Source organism: Mobula hypostoma, chromosome 2, assembly GCF_963921235.1.
Source record: "Mobula hypostoma chromosome 2, sMobHyp1.1, whole genome shotgun sequence".
NCBI lineage: Eukaryota > Metazoa > Chordata > Chondrichthyes > Myliobatiformes > Myliobatidae > Mobula > Mobula hypostoma.
In genome coordinates, this window is record NC_086098.1 from 170,059,926 (window position 1) to 170,081,390 (window position 21,465).

The following is a 21,465-nucleotide window of genomic DNA, read 5'->3' on the forward strand; positions in this document are numbered from 1 at the left end:
CAGTTCCCTGGCATCACAGCATTCAACTCTCAAACTCATTCAGCTCCAGGCCTTTGCTTACATGAACTCAGTCAAAAACCACTCTAGCTGCTGACCACTACATAGAGGTCATAAAGTACTCCAGCACACAAGCCCTTTGGCCCATCTAGTCCGTACCTAGCTGTTATTCTGCCAAGTCCCATTGGCCTACACATGGACCATACCCCTCCATACCTTTCCCGTTCACATAGCTATCCAAACTTCTTTCAACTAGGGTACCACGGCAGCATAGCAGTTAGTGTGATGCTACTCCAGTTCAGGACGTCCAAGTTCAATTCCCACACCATCTGTAAGGAGCTTGTATGTCCTTTCTACGAGAGCATGTGTTTCCTCTGCATGCTCTGGTTTCCTCCCACATACCAAAGACATACCGGTTAGTTGGTAAATTGGTCATTGTAAATTGTCTTGTTATTAGGCCAGGTGGGTTGCTGGGCGGTTGGGGCTTGTTGAGCCAGAAGAGCCTATTCCGCCCTGTATCTCTAAAATAAAAATCAATAAACGTTGCTATTGAACCTGCATCCACACTTCCACTAGCAGCTCGTTCCACACTCACACCAAGTTCCTCCTCAGATTCCCCTTAAATATTTCACTCTTCACCCTTAACCCACAACCTCTACTTCTAGTCTCACCCAACCCCCATAATTTTGTATACCTCTATCAAATCTCCCTCATTCTCCTTTATTTGTTGTTTTATAGCATTGAGTATGAGAGTTGCGAACTCTTTTTCGCATGACAATTGTGCTATGCAATGACAATAAAGATATTTCATTTCATTTCATTTTCATTTCATTTCAGTCCAGGACATAAAAACCTATCCTTTTCAACCTTTCCCTATAACTCACATCCTCCAGTCCCAGAAACATCCTTGTAAATTTTCTCTGTTCTCTTTCAATCCTATTGATATCTTTCCTGTAGATAGGTGACCAGAACATACGTAGTATTTTTATCAGATCCAAATTTGCAAGCTTTATTTACTTGCCTCTATGTGACCTTGCCCTGAGGTAACTTTAGCTGCTAGATTGTCATAAAAGCCTAAATCATTCACTAGCACCCTTTTAATGGGCATAACTTGTTGTCCTCAATCGATCTGATCAAAAAGTGACACATGTATATATACACATGACAGTAGTCGATGCTAACTACCTTCTAAATCAGGAGTTCTCAACCTTTGTTATGCCTTGGGCCCCTACCACTAACTGAGGGATCTGGTTGGGAAACCCACTCTAAATGAATCAAATTCGGAGTCAGGTTCATTATCCCTGAAATATGCTGTGAAGATTATTGCTTTCCTCGCTTCTCACTGCTGCCATTAGGAAGAAGGTACAGAAGCCTCAGGTACCACACCACCAGCTTCAGGAACAATTATTACCCCTCAACCATCAGGCTCTTGAACAGAGGGATAACTTCTTGCAACTTTTCTTGCCCCATCGTGTTCCCAATACTTTTTTCACTTTCTATTTGTATTTGTACAATTTGTTTTATTTGCACATTGGTTGTTTGTTCGTCCTGTTGGATGCGGTCTTTCATTGATTCAATTGCGTTTCCTGTATTTACTGTGATTACTGGCAAGAAAACGAATCTCAGGGTCGTATCTGATGACATACATGTATTTTGATAATAAATTTACTTTGAACTTTCAATTTTGGCAGCAGTACAGAGCAAGACATAAACATTACGATTCATCTCAAAATATATAAAGAGTGTGAAGGAGGAATGGTGAGGTAGAGTTCAGAGATTCATGAACCATTCAGAAATCTGATGACGGAGGGAAAGCAGTTAAAGAAGAGATTAGATTAGCTTCATTTGTCACATCCTCCGCAACCCCCTGGATTAACGCGATGACATCGTGTGGAGGATTGTGTGCTTCAAGGACTCCATCTGGTGATGCCAAATCAGGGCCACCCACATTGGAATGGCTGTGGACGAGATTCCAGACGAAGATTGAACCAATCCCCAGCTCCTGAACGGACGACCTCACGCCTGCCCCTTCAATTAGAAGTGTGAATGCCGGGCGAACCAACAACACCAAGTTGTCACATGTACATCAAGCCATGGAAACATAAATGTGTCATTTGTGTCAATGACCAACAGAGTCCAAGGATGTGCTGGGTGTAGCCTCAAGAGTTTCCTTGCTTCTGGTGCCCACAACATGCCTATCTATACATCTTTGGATGTGGGGGGAAATCGGAGCACCCGGGGGAAACCCACGCGGTCATGGGGAGAAGCTACAAACTCCTTACCAACAGCAGCAGGAATTGAACACACACAACATGCTGGAGGACCTCCGCAGGTCAGGCAGCATCTATGGAGAGGAATAAACAGTTGATGTTCTGAATCAATTCTCTTCATTGGGACCGAAAAAGAAGGGGGAAGAAGCCAGAATAAGAAGGTGTGGGGAAAGGGAAGGAGTTCAAGCTGGCAGGTGATAGGTGAGAACAGGTGGGGGGGAGGGTGGGGGGAGGAGCGGGGAGGGGTTGATGGAGTAAGAAGCTGGAGGTGATAGATTGAAAAGGTAAAGGGTTGAACATTGGAGCCATGCTATGTTGGTACCGGAAAGTGTGGCAATACTTGTGGGCTGTCCCCAGCATATCTTTGGATGTGTTGATTGTTAACACAAAAGACGCATTTCACTGTGTATTTCAATGTACATGTGATAAATAGATCTGAGTCCAAATCTGATAATAGCAAAGTAGAAGTTGTTGTCCTTGAGTTTGGTGGTAGATGCCTTCTGACATCTAAAAGGCTTTTACATGATTGTTAGCCATCCATTGAGTATGAAAAGAGTGAATACATCCCTGAAACACGTGAAGCAATTGCAGGTGAGTTTGAAAGATTGTCATCACTGAAGGCAGGACACTGATCCGAATGGTAGGAATGGCGAGACCAGCAGAGGGCAGTGTTACTCAGCGTTCCTGAAAAGATATCTCAAGCTTCATAAACACAAGGATGTCGAGAGATGCTGGAAATCCAAAACAAAGCACACAAAATGCTGGAGGAACTTAATAGGTCAGGCAGCATCTTTGGAAAAGAGTAAACAGTTGACATTTCGGGCTGAGACTCTTCATCAGGACAGTTCTAATATCATTGGTATATATCATGAAATTCGTTGTTTTGTGGCAGGAGTACATTGCGATACAATAAAATACTATAAATTACAATAAGAAATATATATAATCTGTCATTTGTTTATATATATATATTTGATTAAATAAATAGTGCAAAAAGAGAACAAAAGAAAAGAAAAAAGTAGTGAGGAGGTGGTGTTCATGGGTTCAATGTCCATTCAAAAATCGAATGACAGAGGGGAAGAAGCTGTCACTGAATCATTGAGTGCGTGCCTTCAGGCTTCTGTACCTCCTCCTCCATGGAGCAATGAGAAGAGGGCATGTCCTGCATGAGGGGGGTTCTTAATGATAGATGCCACCTTTTCGAAGCATCACCTTTTGAAGATGTCCTCAGTGCTGGGGAGGCTAGTGCCCATGGTGGAGCTGGCAGAGTTTGCAACCATCTGCAGCTTTTTCCCATCCTGTGCGGTGGCCCCTCTGTACTGCACGATGATACAACTAGTTTGAATGCTCTCCACAATACACCTATGGAAATTTGCAAGTGTCTTCTGTTTCATGTCAATTCTCCTCAATCTCCCAAAAAAATAAAAGTACCTCTGTTGTTTCCAACACTGATGTTTGTGGCTAGACAATGATATCTCGGTGCAACTTGAAGCTCTATATACATCTCCTCTCCTTACAGTAGTTTATTCAATTAGTCTAATGGAGTTTTTACTTTAATCATTTGAACTGCTGATTCTGTTTTCAGTATCTCCCAAAGTGCTACTGAGCCGGTAAACCTTGTTACTTTCATAAACGCCAGAGAGTAAATGAAGCTAGTGTGTGATTCCTAAATATAGCTTTCAGCAGCCCCAGGAGATTCCTTGTAAAGACTCAACACAGTTGAACGTTGTTATTGCAAAATGTAGGCAGGTAAAACAAAATAGTCATTTCATTTCACTTTGACTCTGCTCATTAGTGTCTTCCAGGGCCACAGACACTGGAGGCCTCTGTCACCAAGCCACCAAGAAATGCACAGAAACCTCAGAGTCCCTTGGTCGGTGTGTGTGGGCAGGAACAATTAAACAAAAGCTTTAATCTACTAACTGGAAATATTTCTAAAAAACTGCAGATACTAAAATCTGACATGAATGCAGAAAATGCTGGAAGCACTTGGCAGGTCAGGCGGTATCTGTGGAAAGAGGAACAGGGCTCTGGTGGGAAGTTTTCATCCAGGAACGTTAACCCAAAATCAGATCAGAATCATGTTTATTATCACAAACATACCTTGTGAAATTTGTTAAACACAGGAGTTTCTGCAGATTCTGGAGATTCAGTGTAGCACGCACAAAATGCCGGAGGGACTCAGCAGGTCAGGCAGCATCTACGAAGAGGAATAAAGAGTCGCCATTTCAGGCTGAGACCCTTCATCAGGACTCAGCTCGAAATGTTGATTCTTTATTCCTTTCCATAGATGCTGCCTGACTTCCTGAGTACTTCCAGCATTTTGTGTGTGTTACTTGTGAAATCTGATGTTTTGCAGCAGCAGTACAGTGCAAAGCCTAAAACATACTATAACCTATAATGAGAAATATAAATAAAAATTACATAAGTAGTGGGAAATGACAGCAAACGTTTTGAGGTAGAATTCATGGGTTCATTATCCATTCAGAAATATGATTGTGGAGGAGAAACAGCTGTTCCTGAAATGTTGATTGTGTGGCTGTACTTCCACTCTGAGAGTAGCAATGAGAAGAGGGTATGTCCTGGGTGATGAGGGCCCTCAATGATGAATGCTGCCTTTTTCAGGCATCACCTTTTGAGGATGTCCTCAGTGCTTGGTAGGCTAGTGCCATTATGGAGCTGGCTATGTTTCTCTGATGTGAAAGAACCTGGTGCCCATGAAGGAGATGTCTCTGTTTCTCTGATGCTGGAGGTAGTGGCTGATAGTCGTTGGAACATATCCTGCTTGGAGGTTGGCGATGTTGTATCCTGATACTTCTGTGCTCCCAAAGTTCTTCAGAAGTCAAGAATGAGGCATAAAGTGTATTGCTCATTATTGTTTTATTAAGTGCTATAAGAGCAGAAAATGAACAAGAAAGAGGAACCGAGAGAATGAATAAAAAGACAAAAGAAATAACAGTCGTGGTCATCTCATACTTACTAGAAATACTGTAACAAAAATTTCAGTGATATCAACCTGACACCTGCTACTGAAATCTAAGACATTTTTAGATAAATACTGAAGTAACTGTACTGAAATTGCTGGAAAATTCTCTGAACAGTTTACATGTATCCAGGTGATTATATAAAAATGTAAACACACAAGTGAACAGACAAGAAAACTAGCAATTCTACACCCCAATCCAACAGTGACCAGTGATCCTTTCCTCAGGGATCTGTACTGGGACTCCTGCACTTTGTGATTTTTATAAAAGACTTGGATTAGGAAATAGTAGGTTGTACTTTGATAATAGTTCTTAGTTCCACTGGCAGGTATCGCATTGTTTGAATAGCGGCTATTCACTGTCTGGTGTGGAACGGGTCATTGTACAGGATCAGGAAAAGCTGCAGAAGGCTGCAAACTCATCCAGCTCCATCGCGGGCACTAGCCTCCCCAGCAAGGGTTCCCAGCATTTTTTTATGCAATGGAGACTTACCATTAACCAAGGGATTTGCGGACCCCAGGATGGGAAGCGGTGCCTCCTAGCATCCAGGACATCTTCAAAAGGCGATGCCTCAAAGAGGCAGCATCCATCATTAAGGACCCCCAGCGCCTAGGACATGCCCTCTTCTCATTGCTACCATCAAGAAGGAGGTACAGGAACTTGAAGACACACACTCAACATTTTAGGAACAACTTCTTCCCCTCCACCATCAGATTTCTGAATGGACACTGAACCCGTGAGCACTACCTCACTACTTTTTCCCTCTCCTTTTTGCTTTCTTTTTGCACAACTTATTTTATATATATATTTCTTATTGTAGTTTATAGTATCTTTATTATTATGGATTGCTGATGCAGAGCAACAAATTTCATGATATATGCTGGTGATATTAAACCTGATTCTGATTCTGATCTTTTTGCTTAATTGAAGCATTGGAATTCGAATGGAATGTGCTATCAGCTAACTGGTACAGTATAAGAGGACCAGACCACGTTAGATCGCTCTCTTTTGTCTCTTTGTTCTTCCCTCCCCGCCTCCAGTAGGGTCTCTTTCATCTCCATACTTTCCACCCCTCCATCCTCCTCTCCCCTCCATCCTTCTTTTCCCTTGTTTTGTTATGCAACATGTAATAAACGATTGTAAGCAAAAAGCTTTATGCCTCACTTTTGGATTCTGAAGAACCTCGGATCAGAAACATTAGCATCCAACAGTGTGTTTGCCTTTCATTTTATCCTCACAGCTGCTCCTTTTAATGGACTTAGACGGCATCAGTTGTATCATCACATGAAAGATTGATAAGGTTCCCTGAGTGGAGGTTCCTAAGTGTTCAGTGACTGTCGTTCGTGAATGAAGGTTGAATAAATCACACACAATAAATAGCACAGAAATACAGCCAGACCGCCCAGTCTTTGTTGTTGCTTAGGCTTCATGTGAAACCTCTCCTGCTTCTCTTCATCTCTCAATGCAAGTCCTTTCTCCTTCACCTACTATTCTCATTCATTCATTATATACCGTGTCATATGACATGGGCCATCATGGTCCTTCATCTGTCTTTAATTTGAGAAGTTCTAATTGCCTGTGGGGAAGATCCCTTCACATTGTTGTTCTGATTCTTTCCTCTATCCATGACCATAATTGGTCTTGCCAAAATTTTTCTACAGAAGTGGTTTGCCATTGCCTTCTTCTGGGCAGTGTCTTTACAAGACAGGTGACCCCAGCCATTACCAATACTCTTCAGAGATTGTCTGCCTTGTGTCAGTGGTCGCATAACCAGGACTTGTGATCTGCACCAGCTGCTCGTACGACCATCCATCACCTGCTCCCATGGCTTCACATGACCCTGTTCAGCAGGGGGTGTTAGGCAGGTATCACACCTTGCCCAAGACTGATCTGCAGGCTAGTGGAGGAAAGGAGAGTCTGAGATGTATCTCCTCCCCACCACCCAATCTACTTAATTAGATTCTCCTTACCTGCGTCAGGTCGTATCTTCCATTCTGATGCATAAGGAAAGGATTATATAGATCACTGAGCTGTTCCCACGACATATGGACTCACTTTCAAGGACTCTTCATCTCATGTTCTCGATATTTATTGCTTACTTATTTGTTAATATTATTTTGTTTGTTTCCCAAGGGGGGGGGGGATTTCTAGAATGCCTACAAGATGGCTTTTTAGAGCTGCTTGTGGTTGAGCCCAAGAGGGGATCAGCTGTTCTGCATTGGGTGTTGTACAATGAACCAGAATTGATTCGAGAGCTTAAGGTAAAAGAACCCTTATGGGAAAGTGGTCATAATATGGACGAATTCACCCTGAAATTTGAGAAGAAGAAGTTAAAGGATTATCAGCATCCAATTGCCCACCATTGAGAACATCTACCATAAACGCTGCCTGGGCAGGGTGAAAAGCATTATCAAGGATGCATCTCACCTTAACCATGGACTTTTTACTCTCCTCCCATCTGGTAGGCGCTACAGGAGCCTCCGCTCCCACACCAGCAGGTACAGGAAGAGCTTCTTCCCTGAGGCTGTGACCCTGCTGAACCTCTCATCACAGCGCTAAGCAGTATTGCATCCATATTGTACTGTCTCAGTACTTTCATATTTGTGTGCTGTAGCACTTTTTTATCGCAGTTATTTTGTAAATAACACTATTCTTTGCATTTCTGGTCAGATGCTAAATGCATTTCATTGGCTTTGTATCTGTACTCGGCACAATGACAATAAAGTAGAATCTAATCTAATCTAATCTTAAAGTCAGATGTATCAGTATTACAGTGCAGTAAAGGGAATTACAGAGGCACGAGAGAGGAGTTGGCCAGAATTGATTGGAAAAGAACTCTGGCAGAGATAACGGCAGAGCAACAATGGCTAGGATTTCTGGAAGCAATTCAGAAGGTATTGGATACAGTATATACATTCTAAAGAGGAATAAGCGTTCTAAAGTAAAGATGACACAACTGTGGCTAACAAGAGAAATCAAAGCCAACATAAAAGCAAAAGAGAGCAAAAGTATAATGCGGCAAAAATTAGTGTGAAGTTAGAGGATTGGGAAGCATTGAAAAACCAACAGATGGCAACTAAAAAAGTCATTAAGAAGGAAAAGATAGACTAGGAAAGCAAGCTGGCCAATAATATTAAAGAGAATACCAAAAGTTTTTTCAGATATATAAGGTGTAAAAGAGAGGTGAGAGTGGTTATCGGACCGCTGGAAAACAATGCTGGAGAGGTAGTAATGGGGGCAGTGAAATGGCAGATGAACTGAATAAGTATTTTGCATCAGTCTTCACTGTAGAAGACACCAGCAGTATGGTGCAAGATCCAGATGTCAGGGGGTGTGAAGTGTGTGAAGTTGCTGTTACTAGGGAGAAGGATCTTGGGAAACTGAAAGGTCTGAAGATAGATAAGTCACCTAGACGAGACGGTGTACACCCCAGAATTCTGAAAGAGGTGGCTGAAGAGATTGTAGAAGCAATAGTAATGATCTTTCAAGAATCACTAGATTCTGGAATGGTTCCAGAAGACTCCAAAACTGCAAATGTCACTCCACTCTTCATGAGGGAAAGAGACAGAAAAAAGGAAATTATAGGCCAGTTAGTCTGACAGTGATTGGGAAGGTGTTGGAGTCGATTGTTAAGGAAGTAGTTTCAGGGTACTTGGAGGCACATGATAAAATAGGCTGTAGTCAGCATGATTTCCTCAAGAGAAGATCTTGCCTGACAAATCTGTTGGGATTCTTTGAAGAAATAACAAGTAGGATAGACAAAGGAGAATCGGTTGATGTTGTGTATTTGAATTTTCAGAAGGATTTTGACAAGGTGCCACACATGAGGCTGCTTAACAAGCTATGAGCCCATGGTATTACAGGAAAGATTCTAGCATGGATAAAACAGCGGCTGATTGGCAGGAGACTAAGAGTGGGAATAAAAGGAGCTTTGTTTGGTTGGTTGCCGGTGACTAGTGGTGTTCCACAGGAGTCTGTGTTGGCACCTATTCTTTTTATGTTATATGTTACTGATTTGGATAATGGAATTGATAGCTCTGTTGCAAAGTTTGCAGACAATACTAGAATAGCTGGAGAAGCAGTTAATTTTGAGGAACTACGGAGGCTACAAAAGGACTTAAGGCAGATTAGGAGAATTTGCAAAGATGTGGCAAATGTGTCAGTAAGTGCACGGTCATGCACTTTGGTAGAAAAAATGAAAGGGTTGACTAATTTCTAAATGGAGAGAAAATACAAAAAAAAAGATGCAAAGAGAATTAGGAGTCCTTGTGCAGGATTCCCCGAAGGCTAATTTATAAGTTGAGTCTGTGGTGAGAAAGGCAAATGCAATGTTAGTATTCACTTCAAGTAGACTAGAATATAAAAGCAAGGATGTAATGGTGTGGCTTTATAACACACTGGTGAGGCCTCACTTGGAATGTTGTGAGCAGCTTTGGGCCCCTTATCTTGGAAAGGATGTGCTGAAACGGGAGAGGGTTCAAAGAAGATTCACAAAAATGATTCCAGGTTTGAATGGCTTGTCATATGAAGAGCGTTTGATGGCTCTGTGCCTGTATTCACTAGAATTCAGAAAAATGAGGAGTGACCTAATTGAAATCTATTGAATGTTGAAAGGCCTTGATAGAGTGGATGTGGAGAAGATGTTTCCTATGTTGGGAGAGTCTAAGACCAGAGGACACAGCCTCAGAATAGAGAGACGTCCTTTTAGAACAGAGCTGAGAAGGTATTTCTTTAGCCAGAGAGTGGTGAATCTGTGGAATTCTTTGCCACAGGCAGCTGTGGAGTCTAAGTCTGTATGTATATTTAAGACAGAGGTTGATTGGTCAGGGGTGAAGGACTATGGGGAGAAGGCAGGAGTTTGGGGCTGAGAGGAAAAATAGATCAGTCATGATGACATGGCAGAGCAGACTCAATGGGCCAAACGGCCAAATTCTGCTCCAATATCTTATGGTGTTATTGACTTACTGACTTATTTCTTTTTGTATTTGCACAGTTGGCTGTCATTTGCACATTGGTTGATTCTCAGTCTTGAGCACATCCTTTCATTGATTCTATTGTGTTTCTTTGTTAAGGAGAGAGGGGAAAGATTGAAAAGGGACCTGAGAGCAACATTTCACACAGAGTATATAGAACCAGAGGACGCGGTTGTCACTTAAGAGGCACTTGGATAGGTAGATGGAGGGGGGAGGCCTGGAGGGATATGAGCCGACTGCAGGAGGTTGGCACTGGGTGGGCTCCACAGTGCACATGGACTGACTGGCTGAAGAGGCTGTATCCACACTGTATTCCTCTATGATCCAGAATAATTCTAGGTTTTCATTTCACCCTTAACATTCTGTGATCAAACTTATACCGCACTTGAAAGTAAACAGTGCCCCGGCAGATGGTTTACATTAATTTCTGCGTATAAATGCAATCATTTTATACTATAAACAAAATTCCTTCTGTGTCTGTTCCTAAACTATTTTATTTGAATTTAGCTAATAAATGGTGAAAAAAATAGCATTGCGTGCAATTAGTCATCTGCCCCATTTCAAAATACTGTTTCTCTTTCACTCTCCTAAAAGAACAGTGTACACCCAGTGGCCTTCGTAGCTCCTGAACTTAATAAAGAGGCCACGGAGTTGTATCTTCATGGTCTTCTGCTGCTGTAGCCCATCCCCTTCAAGTTTCAACGTGTTATGTGCTCAAGGCTGCCTTTCTGCACACCACTGATGTGATTATTTCAGTTACTATCACCATCCTGTCAGCTTGAACAGTTTGGCCATTCTCCTCTGACTTCTCTCATTAACAAGGCGTCTTTGCCCACAGAACTGCCCCTCACTGGTTGTTTTTGTCTTTTTCTCGCCATTCTCTGTAAACTCCAGAGTGGGGGTTCCCAGACAGGGGTCTGTGGAGTGCTCATTTAATGGTAAAGATCTACGGTATAAAAAAGGTTGGAAACCCCTGCTCCAGTGAAAGTTATGCATGAAAATCCCAGGAGTTCATCAGTTTCTGAGATGCTCAACCACCCCGTCTGGCATCATGGTCAAAGTCACTTAGATCACATTTCTTCCCCATTCTGATGTTTAGTTTAATCTTTAACTGAACCTGCTGATCATATCTGCGTATTTTTTATGATTTGAGTTGCTGCCACATGATTGGCTGATTAAATATTTGCAATAATAAGGCAGTGTACAGGTGTACCTAATAAAGTGGCCATTGAGTGTAAATCAGTAGGAATGGCTAAGGGAAAACAGAGTAACTGGGGAAGGATGAATGCTGCAATATTTCTTTCCAGGCTAACATCACTGAAAAATGTTCTGTTCCCTTCCCATCATCATCCCACCACCTAGACAGTGTGGATGTTTCCTATCGTGGGGAAGTCTAGGGCCAGAGCAGAAGGGCGTCCCTTTAAAACAGGAATGAGAAGGAATTTCTTTAGCCAAAGGATGGTGAATCTGTGGACTTCATTGCCACAGACGGCCATGGGTATACTTAAAGCAAAGGTTGATAGGTTCTTGATTAGTACGGGTGTCAAATGTTACAGAGAGAAGGCAGGAGAATGGGGTTGAGAAGGATAATAAATCAGCCATGATGGAATGGAGGAGCAGACTTGGGGGGTTAAATTGCCTAATTCTGCTGATACGTCTTATGGTTTTATCCCTTAACCATTTCCACCCTATCTGCAATCACTGAGTCACCCGCAGGGATGAAATCCAGTGAATCCAGCTGATGCTTGTATCTCCCAATGCCAAGCCTCCATCCTCAGATGGAGGAGCCAGCACTCCTACAATCAACAGCTTCTTCCCCTCCACCATCAGATCTCTGAACTTTCCATGAACTCTACCCTGTGATTTTCTTTCTGCTCTATTAACTTATTTTGAAATTTATGGTAATTTTTGCTGTTTGCACTGTTGAGGCCCTCTGTTGGTCAGGATCGACCATTGCTGTAGCATCCTAGCTGTCTACATGATACACAAGCTAGCACACAAGCCAGGGCAGTACGATATGGAGAGCAAGCTGTGGCCTATACAGTAAGCTCCCCCTCTCCTCACAGCTAAAGACCCCAAAAGAACGGCAGAGACCGATACAGTTTGGCTCCAGCGACATCACAGGAGTTGCCGGTCAGCATTAAACTCAATGTTGGACTACCTTAGGAACCTCAGCTCCAGATTTTTCCTCGGGATCGACTTCCAAAGCCTTCCCCATGTGTGGGTGTAGCCTTTAGACAGCAGAAACTAGGAGATTGAACCTTGAACTGCACTGCTGTCATAAAACAACAAATTTCATGTCATATAAGTCAATGATAATAAATCAGATTCTCATTCTGAAACTTTTCTGCCTCCAAACTAAAGAACTTGGATATTGAATGGGTTAGTACCATAGAACTGTGAACTCAGTGGCCATTTTATTAGGTAAACCTATACACCTGAGGGAAAATTCTGGAGCTGGAGTCCCTAAGGCAGTTCTGCATTGAGTCCGATGTTGACAGACAACTCCTGCAATGCTGCTGGTACCAAACTGTCGGTCTCGGCTACTCTTTTGGGTTCATCAGATGCTTGGACAGGGGAAGCTTCCTACATGGGCAGCAGCTTGCTCTCCATGTGGTACTGCCCAGGCTTGCATATCTAGACAGCTCGGATGCAATATCCATGGTCAGCTCTGACTGATGGAGTCCTCATTTAAAGGTCACACTGGAAGAAACTGAGCTGGCTCTATTGTTTCTTTTTTCCCCCCTAATTTGTTACACGGGGCAAAATTTGTTAGCTGCGCCCAAGAGGATTTCTTGAAACAATATGCAGAGAGTCCAACCAGGGATAGGACCACATTAGATTCAGAGATTCAAAGTACATTGATTATCAAAGTTTGGTATGCAGTATACAACTCTCAGTTTCATCTTCCCACAGACAGCCACAAAACAAAGAATGTAAACCATTCAAAGAAAAACATCAAACCTCCCAACCCACAAAAATAACAAATCATGCAAATGGCAAAATAAAGAGCAAAAATCACGAAGTATAAATCACCAAAGCACAAATCATCAAACCAGTCCAGGTACATTCAGTTCGGTTCAATCCAGCTCTGTGTCACTCGTTAATCTCAAGCCACAGAGCCAGTCCACCTCCAACAAAATCGCACAAAATAGCAACAAAAAAGGAGCAACCAAACCTTATCTTGGGGATTGAGTCTGCCTAGGTGATAAAACCTACAGTACAGGGAGCAATTTGGGAGCAGTGACTATAATTCAGTAAGCTTTCACATCACGATTGATAGGGTGCAGAGCTAAATTGAGACATAACATGGAGTTCAACCTGGAAAGGTGTGAAGACATTCACTTTGGGATGTCAAACTTGATGGCATTATTCTTAGTGTGGAGGAACAGAGGGATCTTGGGACTCATATGATTAGATCTCTCAAAGTTGCCAAGCAAGTTGGTAGGATGGTTAAGAAGATATATGGTGTATTGACCTTCATTAGTCTGGGGATTGTACTCAAGAACTATGAGGAAATGCTTCAGCTCTAAAACCCTGGTTAGACCACACTCAGACTATTTTGTTCATTTCTAGTCAACTCGTTATAGGAAGGATGTGGAAGCTTTAGAGTGGATGCAGAAGAGATTTACCATGATGTTGTCTGGATTAAAGAACATGTCTTATGAGGATAGGTTGGGTAAGCTAGAGCCTTCCTCTTTGAAATGAAGGAAGATAAGAGGTGACTTGATAGAGGAGGATAAGATATTAAGAGGCATTGACAGAGTGAACAGACAGCATCTTTTTCCCAGAACAGCAATGGCTAATTTGAGAGGACATAACTTTAAGGTGATTGAAGGAATGTATAGGGGGATATCAGAAGTAGATTTTTTACACAGCAAGTTGTAAGTGCATAGAATGCACCGCCAGAGGTGTTGGTGGTAGAGGCAGATACATTATGGCGATTAAGATAGGCACATGAATGAAAGAAAAACAGGGTGATATGTGAGAGGAAGGGCTAGATTGATCTTGGATTAGGTTAAAAGATTGACATGACATTGTGCGCCAAAGGACCTGTACTGTCCTATACTGTTCTATAATCTATGCTCTATAATGGATAAGGATAAGATTGTTCCTGAGGTGAAGGTGCGAAATGAGGGAAACTATTTACAGTGGATGTAGCAGAAACCGGAGAAAGTAGATTTGAGAGCAGCATTTTTGGGGGTAAATCCTCATCTGACATGTGAATGTTTTCCAAAGGCCTTTCGATTGGAGTTCAGGACCAGCATGTTTCTGTAAGGAGGCAAGTCCACAGCCCCCTCAAATTGGCAACTCAGGTGGAAAGGTTGGTCAAAAGAAGATATGGTATGTTTACCTTCATCAGTTGGGGCATTAAGTATAAAAGTTTGGAAGTCATGATACAAATATATAAAAGTTAGGTTAGGTGACACTTGGAGTAGTGTGCATAGTCAAGGTAGCTACAACTATATTAGGATGTGGAAGTTTTAGAGCAGATGTAGAAGAGACTCACTCATTTGTTACTTGGAGAAATTGGACATTTCTCCTTATTGATAATACACTGAGTTCTCTGGAATGACGGATAACCTGAGAGAAATGTATAAAATTCTCAATGTTAAATAGTTGGAGTTCAATTTCCACTACTGTCCATAAGGACTGTGCTGTACACTCTCCCTGTGACCGCATGGCTTTCCTCTGAGTGCCCTCACATTCTAAGGATGTGAAAGTAAGGGTCAGTAAGTAGTGAGCACGCTCTGTTGGCACCAGCAGCATGGGGACACTTGTAGCACATCCTCAGACTGTGGCAATCGTTGACACAAATGGCACATTTCATCGTATGTTTCACGTGATAAATAAAGCTCATCTAATCAAACATGCGTATGAGCTGTTCATGGATATCCGGGGCAGCCCATGTGCTGTGGACACCCTCCTGCTCCCAGAGGCTGAGTGTTAGCAGACTGCTTGGGATGCATGTTTCATGGCTAGGACTCGAGGGCCTGAATTATAGGGAGAGGCTTGGCGGGCAAGGGCTTTAATCCTTGGAGCGTAGGAGACTGAGGAGTAACCTTTTAGAGGTGTGTACAGTTATGAGAATCATTGGTAGGGTGAACAGTGGATGTGAATTACCCAGCAAAAAGAAATATCTTACACTGGTGGTGAGAGGGAAAAGGTTTTATTATTTTTTATTTAGAGATACAGCCCGTTACCTCTGTCCCAACGAGCTCACACCACCCAATCTCACCCATGTGACCAATTAACCTACTGAGCCGCACATCTTTGAAATGCAGGAGGAAACCGGATCACCCGGAGGAAACCCAGGGGGTCACGGGGAGAACGTGTAAGCTCCTTACAGACAGTGGTGGGAATTGAACCCAGGTAACAGTGTTGCACTAACTGCTGTACTGTCATGCCACCACATAAAAATCTTAAAGGCATCTTCACTCAGAAGGTGCTGCGTATGTGCGGCAAGCTGCTGGAGGGATTGGCCGAGGGACGCTGCCCATTATACCACCAATGAAGGTCCTCCATCTCTGGTGGTGTTCAGGGCTTCCTCCATCATGCTAGTATCTTCTTCTCAGTTTTCACTACTGTCAGTCAGGCAAGTCCCAGTTGGACACTCAGGAATAGCATCACACTCAGAAGAATTACCCTTTACTGTTTCCGTAACAATTTTGTTGAACCAGTCAAAGTTGTTAGTCTCCCGAACCTGGATGACTAGCGGACCACTCTGAGTCTGATCCCTACCCTTTGACCTGTTTGGCATGGATGACCCTACCAAAAGCCAAAGCATAAATCCCTGAACAACAGGAATTCTGCAGATGCTGGAAATTCAAGCAACACACATAAAAGTTGCTGGTGAACGCAGCAGGCCAGGCAGCATCTGTAGGAAGAGGTGCAGTCGACGTTTCAGGCCGAGACCCTTCGTCAGGACTAACTGAAGGAAGAGTGAGTAAGGGATTTGAAAGCTGGACGGGGAGGGGGAGATGCAAAATGATAGGAGAAGACAGAAGGGGGAGGGATGGAGCCGAGAGCTGGACAGGTGATAGGCAAAAGGGGATACGAGAGGATCATGGGACAGGAGGTCCGGGAAGAAAGACGGGGGGGGGGTGACCCAGAGGATGGGCAAGAGGTATATTCAGAGGGACAGAGGGAGAAAAAGGAGAGTGAGAGAAAGAATGTGTGCATAAAAAAGAGTAACAGATGGGGTACGAGGGGGAGGTGGGGCCTAGCGGAAGTTAGAGAAGTCAATGTTCATGCCATCAGGTTGGAGGCTACCCATACGGAATATAAGGTGTTGTTCCTCCAACCTGAGTGTGGCTTCATCTTTACAGTAGAGGAGGCCGTGGATAGACATGTCAGAATGGGAATGGGATGTGGAATTAAAATGTGTGGCCACTGGGAGATCCTGCTTTCTCTGGCGGACAGAGCGTAGATGTTCAGCAAAGCGGTCTCCCAGTCTGCATCGGGTCTCACCAATATATAAAAGGCCACATCGGGAGCACCGGACGCAGTATATCACCCCAGTCGACTCACAGGTGAAGTGATGCCTCACCTGGAAGGACTGTTTGGGGCCCTGAATGGTGGTAAGGGAGGAAGTGTAAGGGCATGTGTAGCACTTGTTCCGCTTACACGGATAAGTGCCAGGAGGGAGATCAGTGGGGAGGGATGGGGGGGACGAATGGACAAGGGAGTTGTGTAGGGAGCGATCCCTGCGGAATGCAGAGAGAGGGGGGGAGGGAAAGATATGCTTAGTGGTGGGATCCCGTTGGAGGTGGCGGAAGTTACGGAGAATAATATGTTGGACCCGGAGGCTGGTGGGGTGGTAGGTGAGGACCAGGGGAACCCTATTCCTAGTGGGGTGGTGGGAGGATGGAGTGAGAGCAGATGTACGTGAAATGGGGGAGATGCGTTTAAGAGCAGAGTTGATAGTGGAGGAAGGAAAGCCCCTTTCTTTAAAAAATGAAGACATCTCCCTCGTCCTAGAATGAAAAGCCTCATCCTGAGAGCAGATGTGGCGGAGACGGAGGAATTGCGAGAAGGGGATGGCGTTTTTGCAAGAGACAGGGTGAGAAGAGGAATAGTCCAGATAGCTGTGAGAGTCAGTAGGCTTATAGTAGACATCAGTGGATAAGCTGTCTCCAGAGACAGAGACAGAAAGATCTAGAAAGGGGAGGGAGGTGTCGGAAATGGACCAGGTAAACTTGAGGGCAGGGTGAAAGTTGGAGGCAAAGTTAATAAAGTCAACGAGTTCTGCATGCGTGCAGGAAGCAGCGCCAATGCAGTCGTCGATGTAGCGAAGGAAAAGTGGGGGACAGATACCAGAATAGGCACGGAACATAGATTGTTCCACAAACCCAACAAAAAGGCAGGCATAGCTAGGACCCATACGGGTGCCCATAGCTACACCTTTAGTTTGGAGGAAATGGGAGGAGCAAAAGGAGAAATTATTAAGAGTAAGGACTAATTCTGCTAGACGGAGCAGAGTGGTGGTAGAGGGGAACTGATTAGGTCTGGAATCCAAAAAGAAGCGTAGAGCTTTGAGACCTTCCTGATGGGGGATGGAAGTATATAGGGACTGGACATCCATGGTGAAAATAAAGGAATAAATGGTGGAATAAATATTCCCCACTAGGAATAGGGTTCCCCTGGTCCTCACCTACCACCCCACCAGCCTCCGGGTCCAACATATTATTCTCCGTAACTTCCGCCACCTCCAACGGGATCCCACCACTAAGCATATCTTTCCCTCCCCCCCTCTCTCTGCATTCCGCAGGGATCGCTCCCTACACAACTCCCTTGTCCATTCGTCCCCCCCATCCCTCCCCACTGATCTCCCTCCTGGCACTTATCCGTGTAAGCGGAACAAGTGCTACACATGCCCTTACACTTCCTCCCTTACCACCATTCAGGGCCCCAAACAGTCCTTCCAGGTGAGGCATCACTTCACCTGTGAGTCGACTGGGGTGATATACTGCGTCCGGTGCTCCCGATGTGGCCTTTTATATATTGGTGAGACCCGACGCAGACTGGGAGACCGCTTTGCTGAACATCTACGCTCTGTCCGCCAGAGAAAGCAGGATCTCCCAGTGGCCACACATTTTAATTCCACATCCCATTCCCATTCTGACATGTCTATCCACGGCCTCCTCTACTGTAAAGATGAAGCCACACTCAGGTTGGAGGAACAACACCTTATATTCCGTATGGGTAGCCTCCAACCTGATGGCATGAACATTGACTTCTCTAACTTCCGCTAGGCCCCACCTCCCCCTCGTACCCCATCTGTTACTCATTTTTATGCACACATTCTTTCTCTCACTCTCCTTTTTCTCCCTCTGTCCCTCTGAATATACCTCTTGCCCATCCTCTGGGTCACCCCCCCCCCGTCTTTCTTCCCGGACCTCCTGTCCCATGATCCTCTCGTATCCCCTTTTGCCTATCACCTGTCCAGCTCTCGGCTCTATCCCTCCCCCTCCTGTCTTCTCCTATCATTTTGCATCTCCCCCTCCCCCTCCAGCTTTCAAATCCCTTACTCACTCTTCCTTCAGTTAGTCCTGACGAAGGGTCTCGGCCTGAAACGTCGACTGCACCTCTTCCTACAGATGCTGCCTGGCCTGCTGCGTTCACCAGCAACTTTGATGTGTGTTGCATAAATCCCTGACTCCTGCCAACATGGCTCTCCGGGTCATTGAGGCTCACAAGCCTCCAAGCCATGACAGGGTTGTGGTTTCTTGGAGGAAGTGGCTGAGGCAGGTACTATAACAACATTAAAAAAACATTTAGACATAGCTCAGAAAGGATTAGAGGGATGTGGGCCAAACATGGGCAAATGGAACTAGCTCAGATGGACAACTTGGTCAGCGTATGTGGATGTTGTATCAAGGAAAGAGTTAAAATGGGGTGCCAATGGAGTGGAGCACTGATATTTTGTGCAGCGTTTTCTTGTATGTGGAAGTTCACTTAGGCAACAGTCAAGATGATAAACTGACAGAGACAGCGTGCAGACATAGTGCAGTCACCCAGGCCGAACACGGCCCTTGAAAGCCTAACTCTCCTTTGTACAGCCTTTCTGTTCATGCCTGGGACCATCCCTCCCCCAAGATCACCATGCATTCCAAGACAAGATAGAGTCATAGAGTCATAGAAAGGTATAGCACAGAAACAGGCCCTTCAGCCCATCTAGTCTGTGCCAAACCATTTAAACTGCCTACTCCATTGACCTGCACCGGGACCATAACCCTCCATTCTCTTCCAATGCATGCACCTATCCAAGCTTCTCTTAAACATTGAAAGAGAGCTCACATGCACCATTTGCCCTGGCAGTTCATTCCACACTCTCACGACCCTCTGAGTGAGAAAGGCACAAACCAAGGATTCCAGGGCTACACTTGCTATTGGAGAGTTATTCTTGTAATTCTCAAGAATTATTGGTTTTCAACACATAGATTTTGTTTCCAGAAGCTTTCTAGAAGTGATTTACATCTCTGTCCTCACAAGACTCAAAACAGTCCTTCCCTTGAGTGCCACTCTCCTGGGAACCTGTCTACCAAACATATTCTCAACCCTTCAGCTGCCAAAATACCAAGATGGCTAATCCACAATAAGTATCCTCATTGAAGGCATGTGTACAGCACCCTCAAGCTCAAATAGTTTGGTTTGGCTACACTAAACAAAACTCTGTCAAAAATTTTTATGAGTTTGCTGAAAGATGTCCAGTGTTTTGAGCCCAGCCATGCCCTGCGTTACTGTATTCCAAGTGGAATTTTCTTTGCTCAGAGCTCAGACCAGAGACAAGCAACTTTTCATACAGTTTTCTTTAAAATCTTTATTGCTTTCGTTCAGTTTCTTGAGCTCAATAAGGTGCTGGCACAAGTGAATTAATAAGGGCATCAAAGATTATGGGGAGAAGGAGGGGAATAGGGTTGACTGGAAAGAGATTAAAGATTAGTTTTATTAGTCATATACATCAAAACATACAGTGAATTGCGTCATTTTCATCAATGACCAATGGTCCACTGTTGTGCTGAGGGCAGCCTGCAAGTGTTGCCACACTTCTGATGCCAATATATCATGCCCACAGCTTACTAACCCTAACTGTGAACTTACAAGGTCCTTTAACACAGTGGCAGAATTTGAACCCTAATTATGGTCAAAAGTTCCCGCCTGCTTCAAAAGGCAACAATTATACCAATGCCCAAGAATTGAATTGACTTTATTACTTACATCCTTCAGATACATGGAGTAAAAATCTTTACGCCTCCATCTAAATGTGCAATGTGCAATTTATAGTCATTTATAATAAATAGTATATACATCAGGATAATCAATATAACATAGAAATACAGTTGTGTCAGCATGAATTAATCAGTCTGATGGCCTGGTGGAAGAAGCTGTCCCGGAGCCTGTTGGTCCTGGCTTTTATGCTGCGGTACTGTTTCCCGGATGGTAGCAGCTGGAACAGTTTGTGGTCGGGGTGACTCAGGTCCCCAATGATGCTTTGGGCCTTTTTAACACGTCTTTGTAAATGTCCTGAATAGTGGGAAGTTCACATCTACAGATGCGCTGGGCTGTCCACACCACTTTCTGCAGAGTCCTGCAATTGAGGGAAGTACAGTTTCCATACCAGGCAGTGATACAGCCAGTCAGGATGCTCTCAATTGTGCCCCTATAGAAAGTTCTTAAGATATGGGGGCCCATACCAAACTTCCTCAACCGTCTGAGGTGAAAGAGGTGCTGTTGTGCCTTTTTTACCACACAGCTGATATGTACAGACCACGTGAGATACTCAATGATGTATATGCTGAGGAACTTAAAGCTGTTCACCCTCTCAACCCCAGATCCATTGATGTCAATAGGGGTTAGCCTGTCTCCATTCCTCCTGTAATCCACAACCAGCTCCTTTGTTTTTGCAACTTTGAGGGAGAGGTTGTTTTCTTGACACCACTGTGTCAGGCTGGTGACTTCTTATCTGTAGGCTGTGATTTGTTATTTGAGATTGGGCCAATCAGTGTAGTGTTGTCAGCAAACTTAACTAGCAGATTGGAGTTGTGGGTGGCAACACAGCCAAGGGTATACAGAGAGTAAAGGAGGGGGCTTAGGACACAGCCCTGAGGGGCACCTGTGTTGAGAGTCAGAGGGGTAGAGGTGAGGGAGCCCACTCTTACCACCTGCTGACAATCTGACAGGAAGTCCAGGATCCAGCTACACAAGGTAGGGTGAAAACTGAGGTCTCTGAGCTTCTTG